The 8,637-nt window shown below is 46.2% G+C and overlaps 1 protein-coding gene across 2 annotated transcripts in view; it reads left to right on the top strand.

Annotated features, from left to right (window-relative positions):
• chka (choline kinase alpha) overlaps window positions 1-8,637 on the top strand; it is a 258,102-nt gene that overhangs the window by 63,117 nt on the left and 186,348 nt on the right. The gene's annotated exons all lie outside the window — the stretch shown is intronic.

Below are 8,637 nucleotides of genomic sequence, written 5' to 3'. Positions count from 1 at the left end.
CTGTGCCTGGTCATCACTGCTGAGGCTTGTCTCCCTTTCTTAAATTTCCTTTTTCCTGGGTCCCCTAGCCAGCGTTTCCCTGGTTTTGATCCCTCCCCCCCTCCAGAGCATGTACAAACGCACCTTTCAGTTTGTCAGAGACTGGATTTCTCCAAGTTGTCCACCATAAAACTTGATTCTGACCGGTTTCAGCCAGCCTGGTGTTAGAACTCTAAATAGCTGAGTGGGTTTGTGGACTCCCACATAAACAAGTTCAGTAGATTCAATAGAAGAAACTGACAGTGGGTTTATTAGCAGAGCAAACCCCCCAATGTTTTATCTCCCCACCGAGTGCCATTTCGGTTATTGCTAACTATATCCATTAGAGCCATTCACGTTGTACAGCAAAGCAATTATAATTGAGCAATTCTGCCACGGGTTTGTCCTGTACAATATGAATGTGCGCACGCATATCTCCACTGCCTGGCTGAAAGGCCACCGTTACTCACTCTGTTTCCTCCAAAAATGCACGACCCAGCTCTGCCCCCCCCCCCCAAGACACTGACTGACCGGCGAGTGAGACACAAAATGGCCGCACATTTACTAAATGAATTGTTGCGATCTGGCTGACTTTAGCGGGGGGGGGCAAAGGTTTACAGAGCAAAATTTTAAATATTACAAAAAATAAAAAAGGGAAACGCAAACTCTAGTTGTTTAGCCGCGATAAAGCACGATCCCGTCCAAAGCCTTCACAGTAAGGAACGGGGGTGATAGACGCCACAATAGCAGAGAGGGAGATCTGGACGACTAAATATAGTTTTCCATCATCGCACTTGACATTCGCTTCGTCTTGCCGTCCTCTCTCCCTGTAATTGAAAGCCGTGGCAAAGTGAGCCTGATCTGATAAAATAAGACTCTCGGAAGCAGACCCCCCCCCACCCCCCCATCCCCCCTATCCCCCCTATTTGCGGATAATGAAGTATTTTACTCTCTATTGTGACGGTTTGTGGCGAGTCAGAAAGGTCATTTTCCTTCTCCTCGGAGAAGAGGTTGGCTTCGTTAGAGAGAGCCTCCCATAGCTGGCAGAGGCAGCCTGGTAACCCCCACGTCTGCGAGCGATAATTACAGGGCTCTGGCTGGCTAATTAATGCCGAAACGTTAAAATTAAAGACCCTAAGTGACTGTGCCGTAATGAGATCACATGCTTAAGGCCTGCTAGTTCAATGTCAGCTGCCTTTCTTTTAAGGGGTTTTTCGGATGAGAACAATGGGTGGGCGGAGCTAGAATGAGCCAGCTGCCAATCACGTAGGAAAAAAAGCAGCGATTGGTCAAAATCCGCGAGTGGCAGAACAGTATGTGACAGCCACTGGTCCATTTTTGATTCCGGAAGCCTCTTTCTTCCAGTCACTCATTTCTGCCAATCTGGTCACATGACCCAGGACACAGATCCAATCAGAGCATTGCCCAATTAGCAGTGCCAGCCTGAACCGCCTTTGTGTGTTTTTTTCCCAAAACGTTAGCACCACCCGCAGCATGGATGTGATTACCATTTAGCAAGCTGGTAAAGACAGTTCTTCATGTAATTTATTCAGTTTATTTCAGGGAAAGTAAGGGAAAGTGTGTAATAATGAACATAAAATTCAGGAATAAAACAGAATCTAGGAATCCAGCAAATGCAAAGTTAGAAATATCACCAGGACCAGGAGCGCCCTTCCATGTTCTTACCTGTCTGGGATCTTCCACAAATTGACTGTAAAGTTGTCTTCTTTTATGTGCGATGGCTCTTTTTGTAACATATTCGCTTGCCAAGTCAGCCTATACACAGCATTTATACTAAAAGGAAATTTACCTCATGTGGAGCATGCAAAGGAAGCTGGGAAAGGTCACAGGTCAGGAAAGTTGTGGATACTCTAATAATGAGCACAAAACATATAAAGGGCCTTGTCCGAATCAGCGCACTTGCCTACTACTGAGTATGCGACTTGTATACTCAATAGCAGGCGAGCGCACTGGGTCGGACACGGCCTGGGCGCAAACCCCCGATGGCACCGATTGGTGAAACGCCGGGGTCAGCCGAGGTTTTTCGGCACTGTCCTCTTAACACACAGCCCCCCTGGGGGGGGGGGGGGGGGTTGTGTGGGAAGCAGCCAGTCTGGAGCCTGATTTAGCCTCGATGATGGCCTCCCACCGCATGCCAAACTGCAATTAAAAGTATACAGTATGCGGGAGTGGCTCCCTGCAGTATAAAATACACTCAGAGGTCTCACAAGGACTCATTTATTCCTGCAGTCGTAAGGTCTCAAGGTATTTACACTGAGATTTAAAATCAATGCTGTGGTGTTTTTTTTATACACTGTGCTGTGTACTGTAATGTGGAAATGGAAACTGAGTGAGTTTCCCCTACACAGGATATTAAGCAGAACAAAGTGTGCCAGGAGATTCACTTTCACATTTGGGAGGTGGTTCTGGTCACCCAGAGCTCAGGGTGATAACCGTGTGCAAACTCTTAAACCATGAAGCTCATTCATTTGTACCCATAGCCCACATTCTCCAGATCACCAAGACAGGTGGCTCTCCGGTGTGGTTCAGGAATCCCCCATGATCCTGTTCAGTCAGCCCACCAATCACAGCCAGTACAGATGCAATGCTCTCTTCTGGAGTCAGAGAGACCTGGGAAGAATAGGTGTTACAGACACAGATTCTATGGACTCACCAGATACCAGATACTCACCAGACACTCACCAGATACTCAATAGATACTCACCACTTACTCACTAGACACTCACCAGATACTCACCAGTTACTCACCAGATACTCACCAGATACTCACCAGATACTCACCAGACACTAAATTCCTCCTGTCCTCTCCGCTCCTTAACTACAACTGACTTCTTGTCGGTGAAAGTTCCGTTGCTACGTTACAGTACAGAACGATCGCACCGTGCTTGTTCAAGCCCCTGCCCAATTCACAAGTATTCACAAGGTGCACTTGGCCAAGTACAAACATCCCAGCACAATAAACGGCATTCCGAGTGTTCCAGCTTCAGCTGTATGGAGATGGAACCAAAGCTGGGCTGTGATTCTGAAGCCCAGTTCCTGGTCTTGTCGAGAGACCTTTGCTCACTTGTTACATTGTCAGTCAATGGTAGCAATATGAATTTTTCTCCCCATGTGCAGATTTGCTGAGTTATTGTTAAAGCTCAGTTGCTTTACAATTTCTTGTAAAAGAAACCCAATAATAGGCACTGAAATCCTAAGACGGGGGAGATTCAGGGAGAATGCTACGCCTCTCTCTCTCTCTGTTGCTCTCTCTCCCTCTCTCTCTCTCTCTCCTCTCCCTCTCTCTCTCTCTCTCTCTCCTCTCTCTCTCTCTCTCCCTCTCTCTCTCTCTCTCTCTCTCCCTCTCTCCCTCTCTCTCTCTCTCTCTCTCTCTCTCTCTCTCTCGATCGAGCCAGACCAGCGCAGCTCAAGCCTCAGTTATAATGGCAGCCGGGCCGTGTGTGGGTGTTTAAGAAAAAGGGCTCGTTGGAAACTAAGGCCTGCTTCGTGCGCCTGAAATTCGTGTGCCCCACACGCCGTCCTAAAAAGCAGACTGTTACATAAAGGGGAGGGAGAGGTTGAGGCCTGGGGGGGCTGTACTGGCTACATAAACACCCACAGCTGTAAGGGAAGTGGAGTCCTCTTCAGATATAAATGTTCAGGGTCAGGCTGGGGGGAGCCTAAATGTGCATTAAAACCAGGAATGAGGGCATCGTGGGCCTCCACAATGAGTTTAGTTTCATCTCGATTGTCTGTACATGCAGTACAGACACTACGTGGAATAACATAGTGCTGTACCAATGAAACCGAAAAGCATGATAATGTTATTAAATGTAATGCATCAAAGTTACATTAAAATGCAGTTGTTCCTCTAGTTTAAACAGTATTACTACTGAGCAGTTACACAAGCAAATGCTTTGCAAAGATTCACAATTTTTAATAACGCTGCTCTTTTTTTCCACACTGTACACTCACTGCATCATTTTAAATCATCGCCATGGTCATTATTTTTGCGCCAGTAAAATGGTTTTATATCGCTGTGGGTAAGTGCATTCTGGGAAGGCCAAGTGCCGCACCATAATCCTTTCATGGAAATGTCAATGACCGCACTGTAAATTATGAGTAAATTCTTCCAATGTTTATCACTGCCACCAAAAAAAACAAAAAAAAACAGTGCCAGGTCATGCTGTAGAAGTTCAGTGTGGTTCTGCTTGACTCTATATATTGACACTAAATGTGGGGTTTATGGCACAGACTGATGATGTCATTATATGGTCTTCCAGAGAAGAGGACTTCAGACGTTATTGAGCAGTTGTTGTTATGGCCATGAATGTGACCTGGGGGAAATGTTTAACCTGTATTTCAGTCAGGGTGGGAAACTTTGGCTACGGTGGCTGGTGCATCCCAAAAAGTGTGGGGGCGAGCAGTCTTACCTCAGGTCCCCCCGTGTCTGTACACCTCCACCTGGGGGGCAGGGCCATACAGAGTCCTGTCCGTCTCCAGATCCACCGCCATGAACCGGGACACCATATTTGAACACACTTTATCATAGAGGGACAAAATGTTCAACACACTGTGATAGGTGGACACCATGTTCAACACACACTGTCAACCTCAATTATGTTTACCGTCATTTCCAGTGTTTGTAAGGATATTGCCATTGCTCAAACAGTATTAAATACAAGCTTACATAACAACTCCATATCCTTATCTAATATATAACATCTACTGTAAGTAGTTATATGACATAACCTTATTGATGTTATGATAAGAAACAAAGCACCTTCCTTATCATGAAGGGCTTGTGTTTGGTTGGATGTGCTGCTCAATGGAAGGAATGTAATTTTTTTACCGCTGCTATGGTTATTTGCTGTGTGCTTTCTATGTGATGAGTTTAGCAAAGGTTTTTATTATCCATTTGAACCCAACCTATACTTGTATCTGATTGGCTGCATGCCTGCCTGTGTTTTACTTTTTTCTCTTGCTCTTGTGTTGTACATGTTATGCAACCACAGAGCTTGTCGTGACAGTTGTGCAGGCCGTTCTGGATAAGATAGTCATTAATGATTTCTCATCAAATATGTGAAAACAGGTGAACCTTAGGTACCCGTAGGTCTTGATGCCCAGTTCTGATTTTTCTTTTTGCCAATATCGTATATTTTTGACTGCCCGTTCACATCTACTTTTGAAAGTGACCCATATCCGATACTAGTGCTCTCGTGGTTTACACTTGAAATAACCCGCATGCGCACACAGGGGTTTGGTTACCGATACGAAAGCCATATTGCCTTCTACAACGAACACAAAACAAGACAGAAATAATAACTCAAGCTATTGCTTTTCCAAGCGTCTTAGGTCCGCAACGAACACCCCTGTATTTTGGCCTATTTGGCCTTTTGCATGCTTAAAAGGCACATAACCCTGGTATTCGTCACTGGACTAAGCCTTTCTCCTCCGTTTAACTTCTTTTAACATTTACCGTTGCCAGCGGAGAGTGGCTGTGCATTTGATATAAGTTACCCGTGGTTCAAACGCTAAAAAGTATGAGAATATCTTATTTTGAATGACGTGCGAATCGCAGTAGCCGGGAAATTCCTATCTGTGCGTTCAGATGACAGTCGCATAGGCAGATACCTGATTCCTATCGGATTTCCACATATGAATGTGACCCAAAACTGATCTGAAAATATCCGATTCCATGTGCGTTTTCCTGTTTACGCGTTCATTGTACATTTCCGATCTGTGTCACATGTGACGTATTGACGCCATAAATAGCCTAATTTAGAAGACGCACTCCGTCACGGGAGGTAAATGCTTGAGATCCTGCAGAGGCGAGCGACTTCTACATTTACTGGAATCGATATTCATTGTAAGGTCTGTGCATTCACGCTGTTTAAATGCCAGATCGTCGTTTAGTATACTCCCAACAGCCCCACATTATCGAGCAGTTGCGCGCTGAATTAGATTAGAAAGCTTATTACATCCTTCAGGTTTACTATGGGTTTTGGTCCGTGCTATTTTGAGCCCCCATTGCACCTGCTAAGCCAATTACTTGCCAACATCAGGTTTAGTGTCTAATCATCTCAATGGACTTAGGCAACATATTGCAATACTTCGAATTGCGATGGAAGCCGTGGCTTTCTCGTGTTTGGGAGAAGAGCGGTGAACGCTGATATATTGTGCTTCGGGGGTTGCGACAATGAATTTCAAATAGTGACTGGGTTTTCCAAACGGTGGAGGAAAAAGGGGAAAACACACGCACGCACACACGAAAACCGCAAATGCTCACGTAAGGCGTCCTATAGGCTACCATTACACGTGACGTTGCCATGGCGATGTCATAGGTTGTCACAGTTTTGGCTGGACCAACAGCGGGGCCAGCCCTACAAACGCGAATGTCTGTGACTGACTGAGTGAGTGATGAAGTTACACCATTGGTCGGCCGAGTTATGAAGTCACACCGTTGGCCGGCCGGTCCAGCCATATGCTAGGTTTTGACCTGGTCTTGTTTGGGAGCCACAGATAGTCTGTATTATGACCAGATATGCAGTTCCCCTGCCACTTCTGTCCCCATGTCCATTCCAGGATATGGGTATTAAAATATGTTTAAGACCAGCTGTGATGTATCCACGTGTTGTACCAAACTAGAACTAGAACAAGTTTGTGTAGTTGCTAGGCTATTGCTGGGTTGGCACCTTGATCTATCATAGTCTGTTTTAACTCTCTGTGACAACCTTCAGCACAGAAGTTCTGGTTTTTTGGGGGTGATGTGGATGGCTGTTTTTCAACCACAGTCCTTTATGAATATTCAGCATAAAACTTTTAATGTTAAATGCATGGACCTGAATATCAGCACCTAGACAATGTCTGTGATAGCACGCACTGCCAAACTGTCAGTTTGACTAAGTTTAGAGCTACAGAACATTTCTATAGCTTCTGGGAGGGCTGGACACTTGAGAGTTATCCGCCTACAAATGCACAGCATTATCTGGACCTGTCATGTTCTTTCTAAGACTTTACTCCACAGAAATAAATGTTCACAGTTTCCATATGATTCCGAGAAAGTAGCCCTTTTTTTTGCTGTTCCATGGATAACTCTGATGATATAACTGATGAGATACGGAACCATTGTCTTGGTCTTACCGAAAACGTTTCCCCGCGTTTTTCGCCTGTTTGTTTCTATTCCCTCGGGAACGTTGCAGAAAGGTCGGAGTTCTGACCTCCCGCGGTTCGCGGCGGAGAAACGTTCTGTCCCACCCGCCGAACCGCTGGCGGCGGCTGGAGCCGCCGTTGCCATGGCGACGCCCGCCTGGCGGTTCCCTATCGCTCCAGCAGCTAGCCGCCTCGGTCTCCTTGCGCCCGAACAGCAAGTGGATACGAGAACTGTCACCTCTTACGCGCCGCGGAGAAGAAGCCAAGAAAACAAGAACACGAGGAGAGCTCTGGAGAGGAGTTTCAAAATGGAACCGCTTCACTTTTTAAAATTTATGTGCGCAGTTTCTTTTTTTTCTGTCTTATCGCGGCCCTGCTGAAAATTCAATTTCAAACCGGCCTAAGCTGGTTTAAACTGTGTTCTCGGACACTTTTGGCTGGTCAACCAGCTGTTCACCTTGCTGACCAGCCTATATAGTCGGTTAGTCCACCAGTTTGACCACCCAGTGTAGGCTACTGTACCAGCTTAACCAGCTTTGTCCAGCCAGAGACCAGCTTCGACAGGCCACAGACCAGCTATAACCAGCAATAAGTGTCAAAAACACATCTTAAATCATCTTAAACCATCTTAGAAACCCAGCTGGCCTTTGCTGGAATTTTCAGGGTTGTTATTTAGCTAGAGATGCAGAGTCATTTGGAAACGGCTGACATTTAGCCTGCAGTACTTCTGTGATGTTAACATTTTGAGAGAACCCGGTCAGGTTTCAGGCCGAGATAATGCTGTATCGACTGTAGAGCGATAATGCGATCAGCCCCCCCCTTAGAAGCTTTATCAATGTGCTCTATCAATGAATAATGTTTAATAAAAGTGTTAGTGTGGCTCTGAAAGAATGGACTCCATTGAAAATCCCACTGATAACAGAGCCTAATTACTGCAGGGATTAGGAATGTAATTTCACAAGGGGGGGGGGTGTGTGGGGTGGGGGGGGAGAGAAAGTTCAATGTTCAGGGGAAGTGGGTGTGCAAGGCAGCAAGGTCCCGAACAGACTTAATCACGGCGTTCTGGAAAGGTGAAAGAAAGAAAAAAAAAAACTACAAAGAAGTGAAGGCTTGACCCCTGCGGTCAGTGCTTCCATATGCAAGCCTGAAGGATGCCCGGATTGCTCTGCAAAGTGCCCGCGTACGTTTGCTTCGCGAAGTTCGGCTCCTCTGATGCCAAGGTCTGGAATGTCAGACCGCTTTGATGTTAATGTATTGCCCTCAAGACCAGGGGATTTGGGGACACGTCTCCTCCCCTTGGAGGACTGTCAGCTGTTAAGGCGACAGAGAGAGAGAGAGAGACGCGATTGGCCGGTATTGATCCAGACAGTGGAAAAATCAGCTTTCTGAAGGGAGGCCGCTGCTTAGCAGGATTAGTTGCATCTCTTGCTTATGTTTAGCGCGCCCCCCCCCCCCCCCACCCCGACA

Source organism: Anguilla rostrata, chromosome 16 (genome assembly GCF_018555375.3).
Source record: "Anguilla rostrata isolate EN2019 chromosome 16, ASM1855537v3, whole genome shotgun sequence".
NCBI classification, from domain to species: domain Eukaryota; kingdom Metazoa; phylum Chordata; class Actinopteri; order Anguilliformes; family Anguillidae; genus Anguilla; species Anguilla rostrata.
This window is presented reverse-complemented; position numbering and strand designations above follow the sequence as displayed.